The sequence below is a fragment of the Castor canadensis genome, chromosome 16 (assembly GCF_047511655.1).
Source record: "Castor canadensis chromosome 16, mCasCan1.hap1v2, whole genome shotgun sequence".
Classification (NCBI taxonomy): Eukaryota; Metazoa; Chordata; class Mammalia; order Rodentia; family Castoridae; genus Castor; species Castor canadensis.
In genome coordinates, this window is record NC_133401.1 from 80,275,110 (window position 1) to 80,295,618 (window position 20,509).

Sequence of the window (20,509 nt, forward strand, 5' to 3'; positions counted from 1 at the left end):
GGAGAAAAAAATCATCATATTTGTATTTTGATAGCCTATTTTTTTTTTTTTTTTAGTACTGGGGTTTGAACCACATTTGTATTTTGAATTTCTCTGCCAAAAAATATTTCATCAACTTATTCATGAAAGAAAAGCTGGTTAAATGCATGCAACAAGCTTATCAGATGATTATATTTAACATTTAAAGCATAGTAGTATAAAAAATTTCTTACTTGACATCTTTTTAGACATGCCAACTTCTAATTAGCATACCACTCAAGAAAGAGAAAGGTGAGAATCAGAAAAAAAGAAACAGTAACTTTATGGAATTAGCCATCTTAACACATTTGCAAATCCTTTGTTTAAGATACAGAAACTGAAACTAATAGTTGTAAACACATGTTTCATTTTGTTTCCTAAATAAAAGGAAACAAAAGTAAAATTCAGGGTATTGCTTTAGTCTTTATTGTAATGCTACTATACTTTAAATATATGTAACACATATAAAATACAAGTCTATAAAAACCTCTAGCATGTTCTGGAAAGGGAAAGAATGAGACAAATAAAAGTACAGCTCTACATTGTAATAAAGTTAACTATGAAGCAAGGCATTGGTGAGGGAGGTAGGTCAGTGATATTAATTAGGACTTGATGTCTTTGAGACCATAGAACCAAAGTTTGCAGTGTAGATTTAAAAGCTGAGAAAGAGAGAACTGGGGTGATAGCTCAGTGAAAGCGATCTTGCCTAGCACATGCAATCTTGGGTTTGAACCTCAGCACTGCATTAAAAAAAAAAAAAAAGAAAGAAAGAAAATAAAGAAGAAGTTCCAAACTTCAGAAGGAACTGGATGGACAAGTTACTATACAGCTATACTTTGGAATATTTGGTGATTATCAAAATGGATTGGACAAATGTATGGGTAAATATGAAAAATTTTGATCATATTTTATTAAGCAAAATGATAGTCCAAAAATATTAGGATGGCTTTATTCATATATATTTAATATTATAGAGATGTATACTTATTTTATGTAATGTTTAGTATATAAATATCTATAAATGCTTGGAAGAATGCTCACTTAAACAGTGAATAATAGCAACATCTAGGAAAAGGAATGAGTTGAGATATAGAGTGGGGGAGGGATTTTCCTTTTGGTTGTAAGTGTATCAGTGTTGTTTCTGTCTTTTGTATGCATTCAGTCAGTAATGCTGATCACTTGACAGTAGTCTATGAAATATATCATTGTCTTTATAAGGATTACATAGAAATAAGTGTTCAATAAATGAATTTGAGATGGAAATACCTTTTTGTGCAACTGAGTTGGTTTTTATTATTTTTTTTCCTTTTGCTATTATATATTATTGTTGTGCTAGGAGTGCAGTGAGACATTTACAAAGATTGTTACAATATATCATAGTTGAATTCACCCTATCCATCATTCTCCTTTATTTCCCTTCTCCCGATTTCTGGAATAGTTTCAGCATGTCTCATTTTTCCATTAGAAATACTTCCTGATACAATAGTTTTTAAGTATTATCAGTCAGTGTGATTAGTTGATCATAAAAGGCAACCTAATGTGATGCTTTTGCATAGCAAAAAAGAATTGAGACTGTTGGAAAGTATGTTTAGTTGTAGTAGGCTTTCCATGAGCAAGAGCATGTAGGAGGTCATTACAGTAAACAATCTCAAAGATAATTTTGAAACACTAAAGGTTAAGGTACATAGGAAAAGCAGGCAAACTATAAATTTGACATTTGTGCTTCTGAGGCTTTGTTAAGGAAAGAATTTGAAAGAAATTAGTGACTGTGGGGGCAGAGGTTCCAAGTCAATAGAAAATACTGAAGAATCTAAGCCAGTTATAGTACCTTGGTTTGTATGACCACAGAGAGGAGATGCAAAGAAACTGAATTTTGAGGCCATGGATATACCCATTACCCTGGCTTGATCATTACTAAGGTATATATGTATCAAACCATCACATTGTATCCCAAAATGTTTAAACTAAAAAAAGAGAAGATTGAGGAAGAAAATAACAAGATGAGTCATAAATACAGATCATTTTTTGATTAAAACAAACATTTAAAATACAGTGGCTTCATAGAATAAGAACTAAAGAAATGGGAAAGCATCTTGAGAAGCTGATGCTAAATATTTTATAGATATGTGAAAAATGAGGGCAAGTTAAAACTTTTTGTTAAATTTTTCTTTTAGCTTTTAACTTAAGAAGTTATGAACTTTGAGGTGCAATAAGTTCAAAGCATTAGATTTCAAAGTCAATTGTAAAGTTTCAATAATTAGAATAATTGGTACAAAGATTGTCTATTGGAAAGTTATAAAAATATACAGAAGTAAGCTCAAGTGTGGAGGCACAGCTGGTATTTGACTTAAGGGATACTAGGAATGTTGCAGTTATTTTTGGTAGCTTTTCTGTTTTATTTACTTAGTCTTGGGAGGAGGAGGAGGAGGAGGAAGTGAGAGAAGACAGAGGAAGGAAAAAGAGATGGTAGGAGGGGGAGAAACAGAAGTCAGGTAACACGAAGTGTGGGTGAAGATGTAGACCAATGTGAACTCACATGTTGTTGATGAGTGTAAGTTGGAAAAAAATTGAGTCTCTGGTAAAGTTGAAACATATTGTACCACATATCCCAAGATCTACCCTAGACTAGAAAATGCATTGTATTATTGTACATAATAATATGAAAGACAGAAAAAAGTACTCTTCAATGTCAGAATGGATAGCTGTCTTGTGGAAAATTCACACATGATGAATAGATATTATGAGTGAATAATATCTTCATGCAAAGAATATATACTAGTCAGACAAATACAATGCTGAATTTATAAAGCAAGACATAATGCATAGTAATTTCACAGTGCACCTGCAAAGAGGTTGCTTTGTGGCAATTAATCTAGCAGAGGTACACCTCAGTGATCAGCTAATCTTTACGAGATAGATCCAGAAAGCAAAGGAGAAGTTTTCAGGAATGGATGTTGATGGGGATGGGGAAGATTATGTCTGCTTTCAACAGGTGCTAAAATTATAAAGGAAAGCAGCATGTTTATTACATTGGTAGTTACTTCAAGTGGGCAAAGTAGAGGTTTAATCAAGTAAGGTAAGAGGAGATATTTTACTTCTACCAGTGCCTTTAGCTTTTTTTTTGACTTGTGTGATGAGACTATGGACATTTATTTTACATTTATTAAACTTTGTATTGAAGTTCTATGTAATTTTCTTGTAAGTATCTTATAGTTTACAAAGAAAGTGTTAAAATAAAAAGGAAAAATTACATATGCTGCTTTTCCCAATACTCTATAGTTAACTGTTAAGCTTTATTGGGATCTCTTAAGCTGGAAAATAATATTCCATATTATCATGTCTGCCTCTCTGACTCTTTCCCTTTCTCTGTCCTTCTAAATCACATTTATAGGTCATAGATCAAATCTTATACAATGTCATGTACCTTGGTTTTTCCTACTTATATATGTCATGGGTCACATTGCATATTAGTGTACACATATCTATCTACTGTTTGAAACCAAAATTTTATTAAAGTCTATATGTAGAGTAATTGATTTGCCCACTTCTACATACATGAAGATTTTGGTTTTTTCCTCAGGAGGAAAAATGCTGCTTTAAAACATTTTAGTATAAAATTTATTGATGCTTTACAAATGTGTTCATAGGGTTTACAGTGGGATAAATAGAACAATTTGTACCAATTTCATGTTCAGACAAATATTGCCAACCTGGTTTCCAAAGATGGCACTAATTTCTTTTTTCTGAAAAGAGAAGTATAAAACCATCTATGAGAGGTTTGGGAAGTTTTCTAGGAAATCTTGGTGAAATTTAAAGACCATGGGTTTTATATTTATGAATCTTATATATTTTAAGTCTGCAAAATAATTAATGTATCCATTTTAAAAATCAAAATAGCTGCTTCTCAAAAATATTTTGCTTTAGGACTGGAGGTGTGGCCCAGTGTTAGAGCACTTGCTTTGCAAGTGTGAAGCCCTGAAATTAAACTGCAGTCCCACTAAAAAAACCACTATTTTGCATAATTATTAATGCAAAAAATAAAAAATTTCAAGAAGAAAGAATATGTTTCACAATATCCAGTTCCAGAGAACCCTTCATTTATGGGCTATTCCTCAAAATATGAGTAGCTAGATGAGCATCAGGTAGGTAAGAAGAGTTGAAGTGAAATGAGATGTTATGATTTTAGTTTTTAAATCCAATTTATTATTCTTAAACCCAACAGAAGATACAGAATTTGAGTAGAAATTGAAGGAATCACTAAAGTACAAGTATGCTTTTCTTTGTGTAAGATATATTAGTTCCTAAAAGAATCTTCTCATGTTAAAAGTATTACAAAAATATGAAGAGAACTACTAACATTTAACTGCAGTTTTCAACAGTAGGCAAGATTTATGACTCCTGTAGATGAAATATAAGCATAATGGCACTCTTCTATTTCTTCTGAGTTCTCTATCTGTAACATACTCTCACTGTTGCCTTATTTTTTTTCTGCTTTTGACTATGACAAACATTTTGGGGGTATTTTATTGTCTTAAATAGTTTCATCTGTACCACTGATCCTTTCATCATGGTATCTACATTCCTCCAGTACTTATTTGAATCAGTTTGGATCCCTGCATTTTAATGTTAGAGGGTGTTTTGAACTATCATACTATAAATAATCCTACTTTCAATGAAGGGAAATCTCAAAGTTGCGGCACATATGGCAAATGGAGTCTAACCTCACCGTTGTGAATTTCTTAATAGCAAGTGGTATGATATATTGTAGATATCTGTATGTCATGTGTATGTGTACATGTTTACTTTGTTTACTCTTCTTATTGTGAATAGGATTTCAATTTTCAATAACTTTATAATTCTGCTTGGTTTTCCAACATTATATTCCTCCCAGTTAAAACAGGAAAGATACAAGATAAAAAATAATAAAAATACAATCTAAACAAAGTTATAGCTCTAAAATAAACAAAACTTGGACCAATACATGAGTTTGTAAAAGACTGAGAGTTTTTTTTCTTTCTTTCTATCTATCTATCTATCTATCTATCTATCTATCTATCTATCTATCTATCTGCTTAAAGGCCAGGAGTAATTGCTGTAATAGATTTAGTTAGAATGTTATATCAAAAAACCATGTGAGACACTTCTGAAATGAAGCTAAAATCATTAGTGAACTTGCAGTACACTTTTGCATAAAGCTAGATAATATTGGGCAAATATTTTTCTTATCAAGAGAAACTGATACTCATATATATAAGACATATATATGTGTGTGTATATATATATATCTTAGAGCTCAGATATGCACACACACATTCCATTTCAATGTGTAACTACATCAAAAAAGAAATGAATCTGTATTATTAGTTAGGAAAAAACCAGTTTTTCTTGGCTCCTATTCACATATATAATGTGATTTCTTGAAAAATAAGATCTTAATTATTATGATTTTTTCAGCACAGGAGTTCAAAGTTGTGCATTTTACATTTTGATTTGAAGATTCAAAAACCCTTCTCTGGGAAAAAGTCATTTCTATGATTACTTTATGAAATACAGTTCACTTGAAAATTGAGTACATATAGCAGGTAAATTTTTGACTTTAAAAAAGTGAGCCTGCCTTGTTTTCCAACCTCATTCTTTCTTACATTTGATCCCATCTTTTCCTCCTTTCTATAGCGTTATAAAATGGGAGATGAATGAAAAATGTTTGTGGAGCTGATTATAAACCTGTGAGCATTTCCTGTGTGGGCAATGCACAAATGGATCTTTGATTACGCCTATGACTCTATGCAAGTTATGATTTGTGATATCAATGAGGACCAGAAATCATTTTCCATATTTTCATTGTAGTGCAGATCAAACCTACTATGGAAAAAACAAGTCAAGTGCTGTGCTCGCTGGTTGCTCTCTCTATCATTACCGAGCACTTTAGGAGGTCCCCTTTATTCATGTCAGCTGTATAGTTTAATTTAAAAGTAATTCCAAGCATTTAACACACTTCCTTCATTTTAAAGAGTACTTCTTAAAAATGAAAAGGATTCAACACTTTTTTGGAAGGCAGACAGAGGGTACGATATAAATGTGAGTCCCATCAGTGCAGGTCTGATGGTTTCTGATTTAAGTAGTTTTTATTAAATATGAAATGTCCAAATTACCTAATCATTGTCTCCTGGAAGATAAACACAGTTTTCCCAGGCCTTTCTCCAGAGTCTTATCTCAGCACTGCAGGATGTCAGCTGATAACATTGCCTTCATGTTAGACAAGCAGACAAAATAATTTGATTGTACTCCTGGCTGTGTTGTTCCAAGCACTTCTTTAAGAACTAAAACCACTTTGTTTCTGGTGGCATGACAAAGCCCATTACTTTCATTTTTTTTTTTTGAACTCCTTAAAAAAACTTGAACATCAATAAAATTGCTTTCAGAGCTCACCGGTGTAACATTTCTCATCTGGTCTAGTCTATCCAACCAGGGGTAGGCATAACACACAATTTAGTATGGTAAGAAGATGTTTTTCCTGAAGCAAAAACATGGCAAAATCATGGGTAATTACTTTTTAGACTCACAATCATTGATGTAAGTGTTTAAAGTAAATCTTATAGAAATTATTTAAAACCCTCTAAACCTATATCCAAATGCTAAGTGGTAGCTTCTTCATTGATTGGATAGTATTTTGCAGTGAATCCTTCAAATAGAGATATTTAAAAATAAAACTATCAACATAATCTTCACCACATTTTTCTGTAAATAATGGTCAAACACTTTTATTTTTACACATTAAGTATTCAGAATGCTTTCCACTTAGTTAATGATGTGTTTGAGGACCACACGGAATACAATCCCGAACTTAACGTCATGAGAGCTTTGTTTGAAACAACGGTGAGTTTGGTGATTGGTTGTTTCTAAAACAGGTCTTTGCATAAATAAATTTATAATCAAAGTTTAAGGTAAATGGGCACCTGCTTTATCACAATATGTAATTAATACTTTCAAATCTCCATTATGGTCTCTGTGAAGACAGATGGAAGGGTAAAATAAGATCATCCAGCATGGACCCTGTCCTTAGAGAGAAGACATTCTAGTTGAGAGAGGAAAAAAATATATTCAAATCCCCACACACATAAATGTGCAGTTGTGACTCTGAGAAGGACTATGAGGAAAGCTGCATGGCTTCAAGAGAGATAATATTAGGAATGGTTTGATGCATGTAAAAAAATTAGAAAATGTTCCTCCGGGGACAGAGCTATTGTGTTCCAGTTTGAGTGAATTAGGAAAATGAAAAAAGGAAGAATATTGCAAGAAGGGGGATTTGGTATGTGCAAATCCTGTGTCAGGGGTGGCTGAAAGAACTCACATATAGAGAGAAGAGAGAACAAAGTGAGAGGTGAAATAGAAAAGAAGGGTAGATCACATAGAGCTCTGCAGAATACTGTAAAGACTTTTGTCCTTATGCCTTCCTAGAAAGGATTTAGGAAGAGAGGTAGCTTCCAATCTGCTCTCCCAGGGACCAGTCTGAAGCAGTGTGAGGGGACTGGGCTTGAAAATGCTCTGAGAATTCAACCACCACCAGCTGTAGGTGTGCAGTTCTAGCTTGGATCTAATCCTCATCATCACCACATTCTGGAGAGAATTTTACTTACTTTCCTCTTTCCTTCCTTCCTTCCTTCCTTCCTTCCTTCCCTCCTTCTTTCTTCGAAGAAAAACTAATGTATATATTATAATCATTATAATCATAGTAAAAGCAAACAATTGGTGCAATGACTCAGTAGGACAAATTTTTCAATAAAAAGTTCACTGGGTGGTCCTTAGATTTTAAGCATGAATGTTTTGAGGAAAACAAATCTCACACTCAAGCACAATAGTAACTGTACTCTTATTAAGTATGAAAATGTGTTTATGAACAAAGAAACCATGTAAGTAATATGTTTAAATTAATTGTTTTTGGCACTGGTGGGAGCGGGGAGGTAGAAGGGAAAGGGGTAGGAGGATGAATGTGGAGCAAATAATGTATATACATTTATGTAAATTAAAAAATGATACCTGTTGAAACTGTTCCAGGAATAAGAGGAGGGGGTGGTGATGAAAGTTAGGGGTGGACGGGGTGAATTCAAGCATGATATATTTGATGCATTGTAAGAACCTTTGTAAATCCTACAATGTACCCCTACCCAGCATAAGAATAATAAAAAATTTTAAGAAAAAAAGATACATTCATGCCCAAGATTCATTACTTAGTCTGTTCAAGCTACATAAAATGTTTGAATTATATGGATTCCCTTGGGTAACTCTGCAACACACACATTGACACGAATTACATACCTATTCTTCTGGCCTCCACTTCAGTAGCCAACTAGAGAACCATGGTGATAAACATTTCCTTAGGATTCTCCTTCGGGGATATCACATTCTGGCCACTGAATAACTGTGTAAACTTGGGCAGGTTACCTAGCCCCTCGCGACATATAATCTTCATCTGAAAAATAGAGGCACCTCAGATCATTCTAACATGGTAGTGTTTAAAACCTTTTCATTGTGTTATGAAAGACTCAGTAATCTGCTGCTGGGAGCCAGACATCAAAATCATTTCCTTCCAATCATCTGAGCACCAGTGTTACCAAATTGCACTTTGTGTCATAATAAATATACCTTTTCCCCCTAGGTATCAGATATTTTTTCATGCTTACAATATTCAAAGAATATCTAAAACAATTGTTTTTAGCCATCAGTTCACCAAGAATAATTATTTTCCCTATACTGTTGTTAATGCTTTTTAGAATAGTAAACAGAAGGTGGTATTTTTTTAAATCTGAATTGAAGTGCACATCTGGTCAAAAGATGTCTCCTCGGCTTCATCTTTAAGTACTTGACTAACTTCTTAATTCTGAGGGATCAACACTAATTTCCAGTATTTACCAGCAATCATAGATGACTAGCAGTTAAAAAGCCATCAGCCCTGTCACATATTTCAAAGAACAGAATCCCTTTCCAGATGGCCCTTCATTTGGCTAATGACAGCCTAAGGGGATAAAGTGTCACCTGTTACAGGAAGTCAACAATATTAATAAAAACCCCAAAATAGACCATTCATACAATAGCAGCTGCCCAAAAATGGATTTATGAGTTTCTTTACTGAGTTAATTTGCAATGATAATGATTTTAACATTTTGAAGTTTCCAATTTTTCAAAGCTATTGTTTAAAAACATCAAACAATAAATATTGAAAAAAATTTAAAAAGTTCTTTTCTAAGGGTGGCAAGTTTTTAATCATTTATACCCCATAAGCTGAGTTGTACTTAAAAGTATTTGTCATGTGAAAGAAAACTGATATGAACAAGCACCCTTTATATATATGTTTGAAGCTCAGATAAGATATGAGCAATTTTATCTTTTCTGATTCATCTTCCACTAAGTTGAATCTTACCCTACACGCCAACACAAACCAGTTGTTGTCTTTGGTTTTTAACAGGCTGTTTTTCTTTTTCCCTTACCTAACACAAGAGAAGTGATTGGTTCTACTTGCATTACTTTCTCCACTTGCTAACTCTTTCATCAAGGTCATAAAGATCAAAACCACAGACTGCATCATTCGTTTTCATTATTTGTCTCCCTATTTTCAGTGACTGACAAGGCTACAGGTGAAATACATGGATGTCTACCCCCCTGTACAGGGATATTACTGAGGTCACTTTTTCAAGTCATTCTCGGAAGTGACAGTGTAGAAAATACAGTCTAACCCATACAGAACAATCTGAAGTCATGAATGAATATATTATTAAATCTGTACTAAGTCTCTTTCTTTCAATTTGTATGGAAAATGAATGTTTTAACTATTATATAATAAAGAAATATGACAGTGTGTGTGTGACAAGTCCACCAGGAATAAACTAAAGCTGGTTAGACTTTTAGACTTTATGTTCTTATAGTAAAGTAATAAAGTCAAGATATTCACATTCCAAAATTTCCATATTTTATAGCATAAAATTATGTTCTGAAATGATATTTTACATATTTCAAAGAATCAAGTTTTGATTCCCTTGTTCTCTAGTACACTATACTTTTTCTTCTTAAAAAAAATCATAAGATGAATTGAAACCAAATGCCAACAGTATGCATGCATAATATCATTATCTGAATTGCAGCCTAAGAGATGTGGGAAGAGTTCAACATTCTCCATAGCTCACTGAGCAATTCACTAACAAAGAGGTGAAGTAGCATTTTTTTCTTGCAGGTCTGATTATGAAGCCGACATCCACTCAAGTCCCTTTTAATGATAAAGCAGGGGAATAATTAACAGTGGGAGATCTCCTCACCAAGTTTCACAGATAAAGCAAACTCACAAGATTAAAAGCTAGTTCAGAGTCACACAATAAAATTTACTATTAAGTTAAACAATACTCCAAGAATATATTGATCTCTGAGATTTGCCTACAAAATATGTAAGAAAGTTTTCAGGATCAATTTTTAAATATAAGTTTAACAATAGGAATTTTGTAGAGTAGGTAAAGTTTCTCTTAAATTAAGTAAGAATCCAAAGCTAGGATTATATAAGCAGGAACATGTCCATCTGTTAGAACAGGAAAAAAAAGGAGCCTGTATGTTGGCATTTTATTTTGTTAAATTTTAGAAACAGTATTTTCCAAAGTAATTGACCAGGGTCTTTTGGCAAATTCCTTACTGCAAATTCTGTAAAAAAAAAATCAAATAATTATATTTAAGCAATTTTCTTCATCTCTTTTGGGTCAGGTTCAGTACCAAGTACATTTTTTCTGCTTTTGTTTAAAATCTAAAGGTAAAAACTTAAAGTGTACATGCGCACACACACAGAGAAAAACTCACCCATAGAATATCGAGTAAAATAACCAGCACGACCGACTGGGACAGTAAAACAAGGACATGTGTCTAAAACTAGATGTCCATTTGAAAATCTCCCTCGAATGGAGAGAGAAATGGTGTGATCAGACAAGGACCCTGAATGTCACATTTGCATGTTGTTCTGTACTCAGCTTAGTAACTTTCATTCAAACTCCCTAGAAATAAATTAGTGGCTTAAAATGTCTGTGTTTTTGATTCATTAGCAGAGATGTGAATAATCGCTTGTTATCATTTTGAAAGTCCTCATAGAAATGAAACAACCACTGTAAACAAACTATTGGGGGGCATGCTCAGAAATGGTGATATTTATAAATGTAAAAGTGTTTTCTTATTTATTATTATTTGAGTAAAATCTTATTAACATTGATCCATAAGTCATCTAAAATTTGGTCAAAGTCTTATTCTTTAATTGTATATTTTAGCTTGAAACTAATAAGGGTAATATAGTGTTGAATATTTTTGAATCCCAAGGATACATACTTTTTTATTGGAGCTATTCTTTGTACCAGTTTCAATTCATCACATTTTTTGTGGTACTGGATTTTTTTTTTTTTTTTTGCTTTTTTTCATTTGTTTGTTTTTGGTTTCTTGGTGGGACTCAAGCTTGAACTTGTGAAGCAACTGTTCTATCACTTGAGTTACACATCCAGTCCATTTTGTTCTGGCTATTTTGGAGATGAGGGTCTTAAGAACTACTTGCCTGCCCTGGCTTTGAATTGTGATTCCTTCTGTCTCACCCTTCCAAGTAGTTGGATTAATAGTGTGAGGCACCAGCACCCAGCTGCAGTATGGGGTTGTGAACTCAGGGCTTTGTGCTTGCAAGGCAGACACTCTACCACTTGAACCACTCCTTCAGCATTTTTGCTCTTTACTTTGGAGATAGTTTTTCTTTTGGCCCAGATTGGCCTTGAACAAGATCTTCTTATTTTATACTTCCTGCCATAGCTGGCATGGCAGGTCCACAACCCCACCCTCACCATTTTTTTTCTGTTGGGATGGGGGTCTCACAAACTTTTTTGTCCAGACTGGCCTGGAACCATAATCTTTCAGATCTCAGCCTCCCAGCTAGCCAGGATTACAGATGTGGACTATCAGCACCGAGTCTATTAATTGTTTTTTAACAAATGCCCTTTGTTGCTGCTATAACCTGTGATGAACACGCTGGAGGAAAAGGCTCCACCCAGAGAGAGACATCCTTTGGAGCTTGCATAATACATAAACAAACAAGACTGGCTATATTATACATCCCCCCACCAAAAAAAACCAAACAAAAACTTGTGGAACTTCACCTCCACGGGAATCAGTTGAGAAGTGAATGGATTCCCTTTCAAAAGAAGGCATTTAATGGTAAAGTTCTCCAGATAGACTTTGGTTCTTAGTAAAAGCTATGTATTCTAAGTGCATTATAAAATAGAAGTTATTATAATTTCTCACACATGGGATTATTATAAGAATTGAATGAGATAATCCAATGCATGTTTGTAAGTCCTCAATGAGTATTAGTAACTGTTGTAAGACATAAGAAATTGGTTTGAAGAACCTGTCTCTGTGTAATACACTAGTGGCAGAGTAAGAATTTTAAGCTTTATTTACATATATATAAATTTCTTCAGATTATGGGACACACAGATCTCCCTTTTTAAACTGAAATTTATTAATTTAAGAAATTAGCAAAATGAAATAATTATTCTTTAAAATAAATTTTATCCACACATAAAAGTTGTATATATTTATGGTGTGCCGTGAATACATTTTGATGCATGAATATACTGGGTAATGTTCACATCAGTGTGAACATACTGTCTTCTCACACACATTTCTTTATGGGGAAAACACTCAAAATCCTTTCTCCCAGCTCTTTTGTAATACACAGGACACTATTGTTACCCACAGTCACTCTACTGTGCAGTAGAATGCAATAGAACATGAGAACATCTCACTCCTGGCTAACTACACTTAGGATCATTGGCTTAAGGTTCCTCCTCTCCTCCCTCTGCTTCTGGTAACCATCATTCTACTTTTAAGTTCTATGAGATGAACATTTTTAAACATATACCACATGTGGATGAGATCATGTATATTGTCTTTCTGCCTGGGAGTTTGTTTACTTAACATAATGTCTTCCTGTTCCATCCATGTGTTTGCATGTGGCAGGAAACCATTGTTCTATGGCTGGATAATCTGCCATTGTGTACATGTACCACATTTTCTTTATTCATTCATGAGGTGATGGACACTTTGATGGACATTTAATTAGTTGGCTATTGTGCATAGTGTTGCAATACATATAGAAATGTATACTGATTTCATTTATTATACAGATACACACATATACGCATAGATTTTATTATATGTGTCTATAGAAGCAGGATTTCTGAGTCATGTGATAGCTCTATTTTTAATATTTTTAAGGAACCTCCATACTGCTTTCCATAATGACTGTACTAACTCATCCCCTCCAATGGCATGTTAGCAGTGAGGTCCCTTCTCTTCATATCCTCACCTCACCAGCACTTACCTTTTGCATTTTGAAGATAGGCATTCCTACAGGAGTAAGGTGATATCCCATTGTGGATTTGATTTGCATTTTGCTCATTAATTGAAATAAATTTCTTATCTAACCATAGCAATCATCAACATTCTCAGGCAAAAACAAAGCAAACCAAAACAAAAGGACTGGAGGAATGATTCAAGCCATACAGCACCTGCCTAGCAAGTGCAAAGCCTGAATTCAAACCCCAGTACTGGCAAAAACAAAAACAAAAACAAAAAAAAGAAAGAATAAAACAAAACAAACAAGCAAAAAACCAGAAACAATAACAACAACAATAAATAAACCACAGGGATAGCACTTGCTTTCTAACAGACAACTATTGTATTGATGAAGTTATACAATTAAAAATAAAAATTAAGATAACTCTTTATTTTTATGAAAATACTGATGTCTCATTATACATGTACAAGTATATTTTTTCAAAATATATACAATTGTATATTTGTGTTTTTTGGTTTTGTTTGTATGTTTATTTGTTTATTTGTTTAAAAGACAGGTCTTCTGTGCTTCCCAACACAGTATGAGTCCTGTTACTATGGAAAGAGGGAAAATATAGAAATGTATATTCCAAATAAGTTTAACTATTTCTCATTTAATATAATTATATTGAGTGCTCAGAGTTGGTTTTAGTTTTGGTTCAGAGATTTTTTTTTTCAATTTTTTTCTATCATTTTTACATTTACTCACATGTGTATACATCATACATTATTTGGATCATTTCTCCCCTTCCTCCCCCACTGCCTCCCCCCACCTCAGAACCTGTTCCACCCTCTTGTTTTCCTATTTTGCAGTAGAAAAAACATAAAAGATAATAAGAAAAACAAGGTGGTTTTGCTAGTCTGAGATAAAGACAACTATACAGAAAGATTCCTTGAGTTGTTTCCTTGCGTATATGTATTACAACCCAAATCGATTCATCTCTACTCAGACCTCTTCATTACTCCCTAGGCCCCCATTTAAGATTACTATATTCATTCCAATACATTGAGCACATCAACCACGTTCAAGTTTTTGGTTTTCTTCCCCTTTCCTATACTTCCTGTGTGTTGTTTCCCCTTAGTGTGTGACCCTTGTCCAGTACTATTACTGCATTTGTTTCAGGTCTATAATCCACATATGAGGGAGAACATGAGATTTTTGGCCTTTTGAACCTGGCTAACTTCACTTAAGATGATGTTCTCCAGTTCCATCCATTTACTTGTGAATGACAAAATTTCATTCTTTGTGGCTGAATAAAATTCCCCTGTTAAATACCACATTTTCTTAATCCATTCATCAGTAGTGGGGCATCTTGGCTGTTTCTATAACTTGGCTATTGTGAATAGTGCTGAAATAAACATGGATGTGCAAGTGCCTTTGTAATAACCTGAGTCACATTTCACATTTCTTTGGGTATATCCCTAGGAATGGGATTGCTGGATCATATGGCAAATCTATGTTTAGTTTTTTAAGAAGCCTTCATATTGGTTTCCATAATGGTTGTACTAGCTTACATTCCCACCAGCAGTGTATGTTGGGTCCTTTTCTGCCATATTACCTCCAGCATTTGTTGTTGTTGGTGTTCCTGATGGTAGCTATTCTAACAGGAGTGAAGTGAAATTTTAGTGTGGCTTTGGTTTACATTTCCTTTATGGCTAGATATGGTGAGCATTTTTTCATGTGCTTTTTGGCCATCTGAATTTCTTCCTTTGAAAAAGTTCTGTTTAGTTCAGTTGTCCATTTCTTTACTGAGTCATTGATATTGGGGGAGTTTAGTTTTTTGAGCTCCCTCTATATTCTGTCCCTTGTCTGATGTATCGCTGGCAAAGATTTCCTCCATTCTGTAGGTGGCCTTTGCAATTTAGAGACCATGTCTTTTGTTGTGTAGAAGCCTTTTAATTTCATGTAGTCACATTTCTCCATCCTTTCTCTTACTTGCTGAGTCACTTGAGATCTAGTGAGTAAGTCCTTGCCTATACCTATTGCTTCCAGTGTATTCTCTGCTATTTCCTACATTAATTTCAAATTTCAGGTCTGATATTAAAGTCTGTAATTCACTTTGAGTTGATACTAGTGTCGGGTGACAAACATGAATCTATGTTCAGTTTTCTGCAGGCAGATAATCAATTTTCCCAGCAACATTTATTCAAGAGGCTGTCTTTTCTCCTCTTTCATATTTTTTGTTGTCTTCTTTATTTCATCTCTCTCTTATTTTATAGTCACCTTTATTTCACTTTGGTGTTTGTTGAAGTCCTCCCTGATTTCATTTAGTTGTTTTTTGCCTTCTTAAGTTTTTCATTGTGGTGTCTTGATATTTCTTGAGTGCATTTTGTACTTTCTGGTTTACCATGTCTTATAACTTCTCCATGAGTTTCTCAGTGATCTTTTCCATGATTTCCTCTTTGAGGGATTATCTGTGGGTATCACCAAGCTCATTAGTAACATTTATAATTGTTTGTAGGGATCAGGAGTGGATATTCCTTTTCTTCACTTCCCATTAAGTGTTCAAATTAAATTGTTTTTTTGAGGAGTGCAGTTTCTTTCCCTTCTTCTCCACATGATTCTAATTGGTGCTGTGCTCCTATATTGTTGATTGGCTGTTGGTGGTTTTAATCACCTGTTTTCTTTCCCTTGATTTAATTTTTGTGTTTTGACTGGCTTAATTGTTAGCTAGGTTGATGTGCTGTTTCTGTCTCTGGCCTGGAGGTGTAAATGAACATAAACAAATTCACAGATTTTAATACCAGAACAGTTGTTTGTATATTATATAGAAAATCCCTTGGTGGTAATATCTATAAACAGTGGAAGTTGGGGGGTATTGATTGTTTGGCTAGAGATAGAAACTTGGGTAATTGGTAAAAGTGGTGCTAAAAGGGGGTTTGAGTGGGGAAGAAGTATGGGTGACCTGGGTTTTGGGGCCCTTGTGTGTGTTTGGGTATAGTTCCACTGTTGTAGTATAGGCTGCTTTGTCAGGGATTGCAGGGGACTGGGGGGTGTGTGTTTGGCACAGTAGGCTAGTCAGTGGGTGGTGAATGTGTAGGAGGGAGGGGTTGTGTGGTGACAGGTTGGGGAAGGATAGGAGGAGGAGGTGAAGACAAGGAGTGAGTGGATGAGAAGGAACAGAAAGAATAGTTGAGGATGAGAACAATGGATTGTAGCACAGGAAAAGTAGAGAAAGTGAAGAGGATATGAATGGGGATAAGGAAATAGTGATAGTAAAATTAATAATTCAAAAAAAGAAAAAAGAAACAGGTACAACAACAAGAAAAAGGTCAGTCTGCTTGGCAAAAGTTCTGGACTTATTTTTTTTGCATCCAGTCCTGGTATTGGTGCTTGGTATTCTGAGCTTTGTGGGGAAGGGTGCTGGTTCTCTTCCCTCTTGTTAGACAGCATGCAAGGGAGGACTTTTGGAGGTTTTTTTTTTTTTTCTACTTTCATTGGTTTTATGGGCTGTCTCATTATAAATGGAAGCTCTATATTGGTTTCACCAGATGGCTAGATTATGAATAGTGTTTGTTATTTTCTGCCCACAGGACAGGTTGCAATTGGGACCTGTAGTAGCTTACTACCAGTTTGTGCAAGGTGGTCCAATTTGTTGTTGTTTTCGCCAGGCAGCAGCTGTGTGGCCCTATGCTGCAACTCTGTCTGGTCAGCTCCTCCCCCAGCAAGGTGGGCCAATTCAGTTTTGAATATTGCCCTCAGTCCCATGAGACAAACTTAATGGTCTGCCACACCTCCAGTTTGGGAGGTTACCCACCCTTGCTCCCAGCCTTTGTTCCTCACCCTACCTTCCCATGCTGAGAGTTCAGGTCTTTGCCCCACCCTCATTCTCTGAAGTTGGTTCAGTGCTTCACCCCATCCCCACTGTCTGTGGTAGATTAGAATTCACTGTTTGTGCTTCTCAGTTTTGTTCAGGGGAGTGTTAAATCTGCCCAGGGGCTGTTCTGGATTATATTCTTGGTGGGTGGATGGGGTAGTCGCGTGTGGTGCATATTGCTCACCTGTTAGGTCTATAGATTTATGCAGGCAGCTTTGAAACCAGGTGGCAGGGAGAAATGGTGTGTTGCTTCTCTCAAAGCAGATACTTTCTGGGAGTGGGTTTAGCCTGGTGGAGAGTAGGTAGGCTTTCCAAGGGTTAGGGGTCCAGGATGTCCCAGGGCTCAGTTCTGTTTGATGTTCTATGGTCTGATTTTTGAAAAAAGAAAGAGAAAAAAAAAGAAAATAAAAAGGAGAAACTGCCAGGGTTCTTTTTCCCAAGGTGGACACACCCTATTGGCTGTGCAATTCTGAGAATTTCCTGGCTGTTAGATGCAATTAAACGCTGCTTTAAGGGTCAGTCCTTGGATTTTATGTGCACTTAATGTATTGGCAGTTGTTATTTTTGCTCAAAACAATCAGAATTACCTAAGTGTAGCTCCCACCTCTTGAAATGGTTTCTGAAATCATGGAGCTCAGGAATTCTGATTTCCTATCCTATCTGCTATCTTGGATCTACAGTTGTAAATTTGAAAATAATTCAAGAGTGAATGAGGGAACATCTGTGTAACAAAACACCACTTGAAACTAAAATTCTCTCAAGCGAGTTCAAGTAGCACATTTACTTCCATCAATACCATGGTATTAGTGAAATGTGAAAATCATCTTCATTTGACAATGTCGATGGAGATATTCCAAGGCTGTTGTTCAAGATGACTGTGAATCACAAGTGAAATTTATAATCTCCTTTCTAGAATCAATTTTAACTGATTGTAAAAAGAATCAGTTGATAAATTGATGGATTAATGAATTTACGTGAATAATGCAATAGCAATCTAGTGATAGAATTAACTTTTTAAATGTGTAGACAGAAATTTTTACTTCTCAAATATTTCATTTTTTTTATCTTCAGTGTTTTTCTGCTACTGTAAGTTATATGAGTTTTGTGGTCACATTTGTCTTTTTTCTGCTGTATATTTAGCCCTATCATTATTTCTTGGCATGCAGTCAGTGCTGACTAAATATCTGTTAGTAACCAAAGCAATACTGAAGTGTAAAAAGACTAATAAATTACTTCTATATCACCTGAGCATTCAAATTTTTAAAAGCATACAAAAATTACCTGAAAAACATTTATTGAGCAAGTGCTAGGAAAGTGCTTGTTACTATGGGGTATATAAAGTATGAATTGGAATTCATGCTTTGTCACAGAAGTTTATAATTTTTAAAAAAGTGAATTAATAAACCATAGTAGGTTGTACAAGCATTAAGTAAAAAAAAGTATCAAGGGCATAAAAATTACTACTTGGAAGACCAAGTAAATGGATGCATCAGAGATTGGTGGGAATAAAATGAAAGTGAATTGTGCCAACAGAAATCCCTGGAAGCAAGATTTATGTGATGTAGAACCAGAGAGGAGATACAAGGAGGGAAGGTGAAGAGAAAGAGAGAGAGAGAGAGAGAGAGAGAGAGAGAGAGAGAGAGAGAGAGAGAGAGAGAGAGAGAAAGTAGTTATGGTTTTAAGGAGAATGGATGAGTAACAAAAGAAATGTAGAAGGAGAAGTTAGTTTAAATGCAAGTGGAAATGATGCATTTAAAGAAATGTTAGGCTTACTTTGTAGAATCCTATTTCAGTTAAGAGCATTAGTAAGAATTTTGCTGCTACAGTTGGAAGTGACTAGGGGAGAACTGGGGAATATATAGGTGAAAGACTAGGTAGTTAAGATTTATTTTAATAAAGAGTCAACTTTCATATTAGCACCACACTGAATGGGTTGCTGTTAAATAGCTTAATATAATATTGACAATGATCTGACAGTTTGCTGGTAAGTGTAATAATTTGACCTACATTCAAGTATGGGTGATAAATCTTTAGTAGGTGATAAATTTTCTCTCTTACATCAATATTTGAATTTAGCATCAACTACAGATTTGTATGTTATGAAGTACATGTTTCAGAATGGACAAATTGCAAAATGTGAAGATTGTTCCTACTCTGAGTCAGGCACAGATCAGGGACTGAGGGGAGTTAGGAATTAAAATTAAGTTTATTGTTTGAGAAAGACAAACACATTTAATAAAGTATACTGTAGCAATGTAAGTGCTTTACCAGTTTAAAGAAATAATAATCATTGCTCAGCAAATAGAGGGCCATTTTTACTCATTAGAGGAAGATTCAGAAGCTATTAGAAAACATGTGTCATAAACATTAACCAGAATAACAAGTAGGAATGAAAGGAAGAATATAGAAAGAAGGAAGGAAATGGTCCATAATTTTCAGAGGAATTAATAGACATCATTGATTTAATGAATGGAAAGGATCGATGAGGACCTTGAATGTTATTTAGAAATAGAAAAGTTGAAAGTGAGGTGAATTGTTCAGTAAGGTACTTAAATTAGTTTGGATGTAGTCAGGTGTGACACTGTAAGGGCCATCTAGATTGGATGGGTGAAAAGATTACACATTAATTACAGATCCCAGAGAGAAGAGGATAGCATGGCAATGGCAAGCAGGCTGCCCAGGATTACACACTCAACTAGCAGGTGAAAAGTCAAAGAAAAGAGAAGGCAACCTGTGGCCAACCCGTGACTCATATGCACTGTGTTATCTAGGGCTTTCCCAATGACACCCATAGCGGAATTGGGTGGGTTAACTGGAAGGGGATGTGAGGCCAAGCAGATGAACTCAGAGTTACATTATTCAGCTCACCAGTATAGCAAAATAGCATGGTAAAGTGGATCAGGGTAAGGGCCTTTTACAGGTAAGGACAGAAAAACAGGACCTGGGTGGAGAATGCATCACAATCTGTAGATCAGTGGTGACAAGCCAGAAACAATACAGGAAGATGGATACTGAGGCAACTTCAATATCAATGACAGTTATGATAAGGAAGAGCAGAAATCAATCAGAATTGGACTGAGTTGTTTGGTGTACTAACACAGTTAGACAACTCAACAGATAAATGTAAAATATTATTGAGTAGAAGGGAATAAATAGTAATAGCAACACTTGGAAGTTAGTAGAACAATGCCCATCTGTTTGGCTTAAGCTATAGACATGACCCATATGGTTTTCTGTGTGTGGACTTGACCAGAAAAACAACCATGTTCAAT